Below are 9138 nucleotides of genomic sequence, written 5' to 3'. Positions count from 1 at the left end.
CCCGTGATTGGTGGTTTTTAATTTCATTTTTTTCGGATACGAGCACATTTACAATCAACTCCGGCTTAGGTTTCGGTTTGCTTGCTTGGGTTACCCAGGCATTAAAGCCACCACAGTCAAACGGCCTCCTTGTTTAATTACTTTAACAAATGTCACGGCAGCCCATAGATAACAGAGCACACACTAGGGCTCTCACCACTTCCCAGCTTTGAACTCATTTACTTCACCCAGCACCCTATAAGGGATGCATTCTTTTCCCCTCAGTTTACAGATGAGGGAACTGGGATGTTAAGGGTAATAAATAAGCTTCCCAGACTTACCCAGCCAGAAAATGGAAAGCCAGGATTCAAACCTATGAAGTCTCCCTCCAGAATCCAGGCTTAGTCACTCTGTGGCTCTTGCAAGCCTAATTCGTGTTACCTGTTATTGCTACGTGGTTGAGACAGCAGAAGGAGGATGGGCTGGAAAGTCTAAAATACTTCATTCCTTCTTCTGCCCCCTTCTGACACTCAAATACAGGTTTTATGAGCTTAGTGTTTGATACCATCCAAGATCTCCACTCCAATCAAATTTAGGTTCAATGTAATAGTTAGACTTCATTAGAGTCAAATTCCTCTTTTATTTTGGTTTTATCTTAATCACCCCTTTTATCCACTAGTCCAGAAGCCAGTAATTCCCCACAAAGGCACCCAGATATGCAGTATTACACATTCAGGACCAACACAGTTTGTTGTCATCACATTCATTGCCAGAAACTTGAAATAGTTGCACCAAGACAGCATAGAAACAAATATAATTTCTCCAAAAGATTCTTTTCTAAAAACGATAGCAGAACAAGATGTTTTCCATGAAAACCTCTCTGCTGAGAAGAACATATGTGTGTGGATACAAACACAAGAAGACTTTCCAAAACTACTGACAAGATGGGAAAGTACCCAATGGTGAGAAACATGGTGTGTACGACCATCCCAGTCCCCTAGATGCTGAAGAGGAAGAAGCAAATCACAGAATTTTAGAGCTCAAAGGAATCTCAATGACCACCTAATCTAGTTCTTTGCAAACTCTTTTTAAGTGCGAATTCTTTTGTTCAAGAGAAATCTTATCCTGAAGATTTGTATAAAAGCTGAGATGCTCTTACTGAATCAGGGAGGAACAGCCCAGAACCTAACCCACTCTGCTTTCATCCTCTCACCCCCAGCAGCTCTTATGAGGGCTCCAGGGAACCCCTGGGGTTCTTCAGAACACAGTTTGAAAATCACTATTCTAACGCAACCTCTTCCTTTTACCATCAGGGGAAATGAAGCCCAGAGAAGCTACCTGACTTGCCTGAGGTTACACAGCAAGTCAGCAGCCTAGGCAATCCCCTTATCTTCCTTCAACACTTTTTCCATGATGACACCTGAGTCCTCTAATGAGCTACCTTTTGTTTCTCCAGACTGTATATGTGTTTTTGTATGTTTGCACCCGTCCCCAGTGTTCCCAAGAAAACCTAACAAACCAGTCCCTGCTTTCACTCTAAAGCTTGGAGTCTGCAATTTGGACATAAGCTCTTGGCTGCCCAGGAGAGCTGGAAGCACAGGGCAGAAAGGCAGAGGGTTGGCAATGCTGTCCTGAGGCAACCAGGAGACACTCTATTTTCAGCCTGAGTTGGGTTGAGTTTCTGCTCTTACAGGGAAGCAGGTAGTTCTCAGCAAGTCACCTGAGAGCTGACATCCAAGTCAGACCCCAGCCTAGAAGCTGTGGACACCTGACTGAACCGCTAAACCTCTTTATTTCTCCATCCGTAAGGAGGAGAGGAAGGGAGAAAGCCACCACATGGCGTGTTATGTCCAAAGAGGTTAGAAGTTGAATAGCTCATGTGTCCGATGGCCAGTTATGCTTTGTGTGAAAAAGTGGAAGCAAGGCCCAACATTGGTTCTACAAGCTGGCTGTTCCCTTCATCTGCTCGGAAGGCATGAGGTCGGAGGAAGTGGTGGAGAGGGGCTTTCTGATTAACGTGCTCCGTCAAAGAAAACACTATGATCACAGCGAAACAAAGGGCTCATTCAGTACTTCACTTGCAGGACCTCATATGACCCCCAGCGCACCCAGTGGGTAGGCCCTGCTATTTGCATTAGAGCTAGTTACCTTATTAACTAGCTAGTTGAGTGGTTCAAGGTGACACGACTAGAAAATGATGCACCTAGAATTTGAATTCAAAGTCATCTAGCTGCAAAAAAAAAAAAAAAAAAAGTCATCTAGCTGCAAAGTCTGCGTTCTTAACCACTGCCCCATCCTACCCTTCCACCTCGCCAAGCTGCGCGGGTGCGGGGCGGGGGGAGGATGACGGGATATCCAAATTCGCAGGACTCTGTCAGCCCAGGAGGGGGGCGGCAGACATGGGCACCACAGCTGGATTCCCAGGGTTTCCCCTCCAGCTTGCCCTAAAGAGAGTTCCCAGCAAACACAGGATCCCAGAAAGCTCCCAGAGGCAAGAATTCTCGGCTTGTTTACTGATTCCCCCGGGTTGCAGGGGGAAGGGGCGGGGTGTGTGTGAGCTGGGCACAAAGGCAGGATAAAGGTAAACTTTCTGCGTGTGAGAACCATTCCCCCCTCCAAGGAGCCGTGTCACACTGTATGTCACCGTCATCAAAGGGGCTGTGCATAAACCTGAAAAACCAAACGGACCTGTCTGTAGGTGTTACTTATATCACAAGGCTACAGGTGCCTTTATTTCCACTGTACGCCGGTGCTGGGAGCGCCCGCCTTCTCTTGCCTTGAAAACCTCCTCTTTGGACCCAGCACCGCTGTCCTCAAGTAAGCACCTTTTCTTTGCTCTTTTGGATGAATTGTAAGGGGTGTCAGGGCTTAGAGCCTCCGGCTGGGGCCTGGATCTGTGGGTCTGTCCCCAGCTCCAGACTGCCCGCCCTCCTGCCATGTCCATCAGTCACAGTGCCTCCCGGGAGCTGTTTGAGTGGGATTTAACTGCTTACCTGAGAGAGACATTTTTGCATCCTCAGGCTGTGTAGCCAGCCACCCACCACCGCCGTGGTAGCCCCCACTGCCTCTGGATCACTTGATTAAATCAAGGGGAACTAACTAAGAGAGAATGCATACAGGCACTCTATTCTCTACCCTTCCTAAAGCTAACCTTAGGAAGGGAAGCTGGATTTTACACCAAAAAATATTCAGCTTCAAGGAAAGCCCACCTGCTCCTGCCTTAAACGCCTCCTTTTCCCATCGGCCTGCTCATGGACCCCCCCGCCTTGAAACAGAGAAGATAGCTGCCTTATTACAGATTAGGGCGTTTTTCAGGAGATTGTCTTACGTAATAGCTTAAAGGAAACCCGTTCTGCCCTCTCACACCACCTCCATATAGAATGCTTCCAGAAAAGCAATGGTTAGGGTTTTTCCACTGTATTTATTCTCAGACCTCTGCAAAGACTCTGCAGTATGTAGTGTTCTTGTGCATTCGCCCCCTGCTGGCAGCCACCAGTAGCACATGCTCCCTTCTCCAGCTGGAGCTGGGGACCCACATTCATTTGAATGTGCTAAGAATTTTACAAACTGGAAAGGTTATCAGACATCATTAGGGACAACCTCTTCGCTTTACAGATGAGGAAACTGAGGCCTAGAAAGGTAAAGTGATTGAGGGAGACAGCTTCATGTTTTAGTCTAAAGACGCAGGGGGAGGGGTTGTTTGCCCCTCTGAGTGAAAGCTTAAATCTTTTGTCCCCATGTTCTCTGTGAGAATGTTTTTCATGATTCAAGGTGCTGTTGACAAGAGTTTTCACAGATTGGTTTTCTTCTTTTCAAAGAAGTCACCTGAGTAGCAACCTTTTAGATATATTGACAATGATTGATTTTCTTTCCCCCCCGCTGGGACAGGAATGGACATACGTATTATGCCTACTCATCTACATGTATTATCTAATTTGGTTAAATCCTTGGGATATCCTGAGTATTGTGTTTAAAATCCCCATTTTAGAGATGAGGCATTTTAAAGATGAGCTCAGAGAGGGTCATGGATTTTTACATAAGACGCTTTGCATGAAACAAAAATAAAGAAGAAAAAATACAATTTCTGCAGGCTGAGTAGTAAGAAACGTGTCCCACGTCCCTTGCCTTGTGGGTGGCAGAGGTGGGATTTCAACCCCAGTGGATTTAATCCAAACCAAAGCTGATGAACTTTGTACTGGAGCCCACAGTAAACTATACGGCGTACCTCCTATGAGTCTTTGCTGAATCTTCAGAGAAACAATGAAAAACAAACTAACTAGCACACTCCCTACACAAGCCAAAGAAAGATGAGGAATCACTTGGCAAGACGTCAGTGAGGCAGCTCTCAGAGCTGCTGTGGTTTCTCCCAGAGCAAACACTCAAGCAGCCAGCCCACAATCCTTTAGTAGCAAGTATTGAAATAGTCCAGTGGGTTTTCCTCCATGTGTCCCTTCTTAAGGAGGTCCAAAAGGTGGGAAGTGGACCCTGACCTGCCCAGAGGGCTTGGGACCTGATGGACACTGGGATATCGCTGAGGCTTTAGAGGACAAAAAGCTTTATTTTTCTCAGTGAGATTGCCCAGGTGGTGGGATCGGGGAAGGCCCTCCCCGGCCCCCTTCTCTATGGTTTACACCCTCACAGCCTTGTTCTGCCCAGTGATGTATTAGCGCATAAACAGCCAATGTGTAGGTGCTTCACTGGGTGGATTTTTGGTCACATGCCCGAAGTGAAGTTGATGATCTCTGCCAGGGTCAGGAAGGAATTTTCCTCCTCTGGCTAACTGGCCAAGGCTGGGTGGTTTTCTGCTTCTGCTCTCTCTGGAAGGCTGAGCAGAGGTGCCATGGACACCACACCTGTGACTGCTGCCTCTGACTCGTGTGAGGGCAGGAAGCCCCCAGCCCTGTCTCTCTGACTGTGTGGACCCTCCCCGTGCACCTTGGTGAGTGAGCCGACTCTCAGAAGGGATAGGAAGCCTCTGCAGGCACTGGGGACCTGAGCGTCCACGCCATTCCCAAAGGTCCAGCCAGCCTTTCTCGTGCATGGAAGAGAACCCACTTGATTCCTCCCCCTTGTGTGGAATGTGCTTGACCCTTTCCTACTTATTAGGCAGCTAGAATGTGGACTACACTTTGGGGAAACTGATTCCAACTGCCGTGGGTCTGTGGATGGGCCGTGAGTGAGGGTCCAGAGTACTTAAGGTGCCTGGCTAGCCCAGGCAAAGAATGTCCAGAGTCCACAGTGGGCATAGGAGGAAAGGGAGAAGAGAAAATCGGGGGAATTTTTAGAGCTAAAAGTTGCGTCCCTGTAGTGATTGGATTGTACTCCAGTTTGCACCATCCAACTATACCACCGTATACATGCATGTGCGTACGCGTGCACACGTGTGGATGTGTCGGCCCACTCCAGTGGGTTCCTGCAGAAAGTCACGCAGCTGGGGCAGGTCTTGGAGTCCACCTCATCGGTGTGTCCATTTAGCAGATGAAGAACTGAGGCTCGGCGAGGAACAAGTATGTGACTCCCAGGCCGGTGCTCTTTCTGTGATGACAAACCAGCCAGCCCCTCAAAAAACAAAAATGTGTGGTTAGAACAGCAGGCCTAGGACCCTCCCTAGACATCCCTTCTTGTCCTGCTGCTGATTCTAGTTCTAACACAGTGCTTCTCAACCTTTTTTTCATTATCACACCCTCTAGGGAGCCTTTTTAGATCACTGTTTCTTAATTGTACCCCTTCCATGAAATGTTAATATCACAGATTTACTGTTTATCATTTACGTACTATGGCCTTTTGGAGGGTCATAAAGGATTATAATGGCTAAGATTTTTCTGACCCTCAAGAACCAATTTTTTCCCTCTAGGGTCACTGTCCCCCCCACTGGGAATACATATTCTAACTTCAGGCCTGGCCTTACACATCACCGGGCACCAACGTCTTCACTGAGAAGAGGGTCCTCAAATAGCTGTTCTCTCCCACCACCCTGTTCCACCTACATTAAAGGAATCTTAAGGGCTAAAATGTTCAATTATTAAAAGGACCATAGAGAGCCTAAGAAGCTGGGCTGTGGAATACAAAGCAGCCATTATTCCCAAACTTTCACACCTAGAGCCCACTGGCTAAGTGCCCGAGGTCTCTTGTGGAGAATCCAGAGTTAATAACACCCCGTCCTCCCACTGCAATAGCAAAAAAAAAAACAAAAACTGCTGCCTTTTATAAAACACATCTTCCACAAAGCAAAAGATAATTACAGAAGAAAAATGCATGTTGTACACCTGAAGACAGCCCTTTAAGAAAACTTGATGGATATAATTTGCCATAGAAGAACCACCAAAGGGAATCAGATACAGACGGTGCTGTGTACAGCCCTGGAGAGATTACAGAGCAAGCCAGTGGGCTGGCGCAAAAAGAAGAAAAAAAAGAAGTCTTTAAAGGAGGTAAATATCGTACTGGTCAAAAATATTCCTAATTTTTATATGATCAAATTCAATTTACCAAATGGCTTTTGAGAGCTTTGCTAGGCAGAGATGAGGAAGAGTGCACTCCTACTGTCACGTTATGTATCTGGAGGATTCCTAATTGACATCGAAGACCTGGGAACTGTTTTCTATTTTCCTCCACATGGAGGCCACCTCTCCTTTCTCCAAGCCCAGCAGTGAAGGTCATGTCAGAGGCCTGCCATTCTCTTCCTCCATTTTCTGAGCCTCCAGCCCAGAAGGGCAGGGGGCATTTTTACCTTGAGCCCTCACTTAAGAGAACTTTTCTGGGGTCATGTCCAGAAAGAAGAAGGGGCTTTGGGCTCCAAGGGCCCTTCCCTCCTTCATAATCTCCCACCCCCATCCCTCTTCATCCAGCCACCTGCTCTGGATATAAAACCAATCAATCCGTGGGAAAATCAGAGTCCAAACCCAGGCAGCCTTGACTTCTGTTTGATATGGCTCGCAGCGGGAGATCTAAGAAGGTGATAATCTGCTGGGCACGTTAACCCTCTCCGGGCACCAGGAAGGAGGCTTCCTAGTGCGGTCTGGTGAACCTTTGATGACGCCCAGAGAGGGTGCCTACATGTGAGAATTCGAACTCAGTTATTTATCTACGTCTGGAGCACAGTTCTCATGCACATCTGATAGTGATGATGATAGATAGATAGATTTGCAAACATCCCCAAAGAATTGATCTTTGGTTTTCAACCACACAATCCCTGCCCCTCTCGGTACTGAGGTCCTATTTGACGTGTAAGTGAACCTGGGATGCGTCTTTGAACAGATGAGGCTGTGAGTGTTTTTAGAAAGGGAAGCAGATGGGTTGGAAAAAAACTTAAGAATTCTGTATACCATAACGCTGTGTGACTTTGACAAAGTTACACAAATTTCCTGGGCCTTAACTTTCTCAGCTGTAAAATGGGTGCAGGGAAAGATTAGACCAACTCAGTACTTTGCAACATGCGGTACTCCGACCACTCATGTTACGTGAGATAAATCTGGTCAGGTGTAGAAAACTTTTTCTTAAAGCACTAGATAGTAAATATTTTAGGATTTGCAGGCCTAAAGGCAAAAATCAAGTACATTATGTGTGTACTTATATAACCATTTAATATGTAACCATTTAAAAATGTAAAATAATTTTTAGCTGTGGGCCATTCAAAAATAGGTAGTGGGCTAGATTGTGCCGGTAGGTTGTAGTTTGTGAACCTCTGACCTAGGAGGTGCACGGATGACTAATTTTTATTTCAATGCTTATGTCTTTATTTTTATGTATGTTAAACGAATACCGACTTTCCATTTATAGTGGTGATGTAAAGTTTTCCTTTTAAATAAATGTGGTTATGTTAAAATAAAAAAGGAAGTGATTTTTTTTAATATATTAAGGAAGTTATCACGGTGGCAGGCGAATGACTAAAGCTTGGGAAACACTGGACGAGATGATTAATAAGCTCCTGACCATCTAAAATTCCATGCACTTAATAACCTGGAATCTAGTCTTTGCTTTGACACTTCCCAGCTGTGTGATTTTTGAGCTGCTGTGTCCCCTTTGCAGAAGGGAGCAGAACCACGCTATCTCATCAACATTATTGCGATAATCATAATAGAAGTTGGGTGAACAGATTTTTCTAATTCACCAAACATGAATTCACTTTTTTTGAATTGTGGGAATATGGGAAACAGCAAAAGGAAACTTGGAAGATGAGACTGGTGGGGCAAGAATGCTTATGAGTAGAAGCCCCAGCCCATTTTTTTTCTATCCCCTTTCCAGCCTCGACCAGTCATCTTCTCCCAAAGCTGCCCACTCACCAGCATGCGCAATTAGGTTCATGACTTCTTAAACAGACCCACCTGCGTTGTCACCCAAACTCCCAGCACCTGCCACCTGGGTGCTCTGCGGCGTGTTACCTGGAATCTCACAGCGCCCATCCCTCATCTATAAAAACAGAACCCACACCAGAAACTGTCTCAGAGTGGTTGCCCTGGGGACACCATGAATAATGAATGTAAACTGCTCAGCCCAGAGCCCTCAGTGAAGCAAGTGTGTTACAATTATCACAGGTCTTCACTCTCTTATCCAAAACCCTGAGGCGAGATGTGCTGAAGAATTCAGAGTTCTTCAGGTATTAAGAAGGTGACACAGGGTATATACTGCAGAGCCCAGAATACCCCTCTCAAGATACTGGCTGCTAGGACTGCTTAAATGCGTTAATATTTCTGTAGTGTATCATGTGAATATTCATCAAGTGGAATAAAACTGTAGCTATAGGTATAAGACTACAGAGCATATCTATAGTTGTATATGTTTAATAGATGTATAGCATTTAGTTTATATACATATATAGAAGTAGAGATATAATATATATTATAATTATATATTAAAATTTTATAACATCAATTCAGGACTGTTTTTGCTGGGAAATAAGTCGGAACCACACATACACACACACACACACACACACACACACACACAAATATACTTTCAGTTTCAGAGCTTTTGGATTTCAGAATTGTGGATTAGTGTTTGTGGGCATGTTCATTTATAATAATTCTCGCCCTGTTTTCAGAAGTATACATATATTTTTTTGGCCACGCACCATGCGGCATGCGGATCTTAGTTCCCCAACCAGGTATCAAACCCCCGCCCTCTGCAGTGGAAGTGTGGAGTCTTAACCACTGGACTGCCAGG

Source organism: Delphinus delphis, chromosome 8 (genome assembly GCF_949987515.2).
Source record: "Delphinus delphis chromosome 8, mDelDel1.2, whole genome shotgun sequence".
Taxonomy (NCBI): domain Eukaryota; kingdom Metazoa; phylum Chordata; class Mammalia; order Artiodactyla; family Delphinidae; genus Delphinus; species Delphinus delphis.
The sequence above is the reverse complement of the archived record's forward strand: the minus strand, read 5'-3'. Positions refer to the sequence as shown.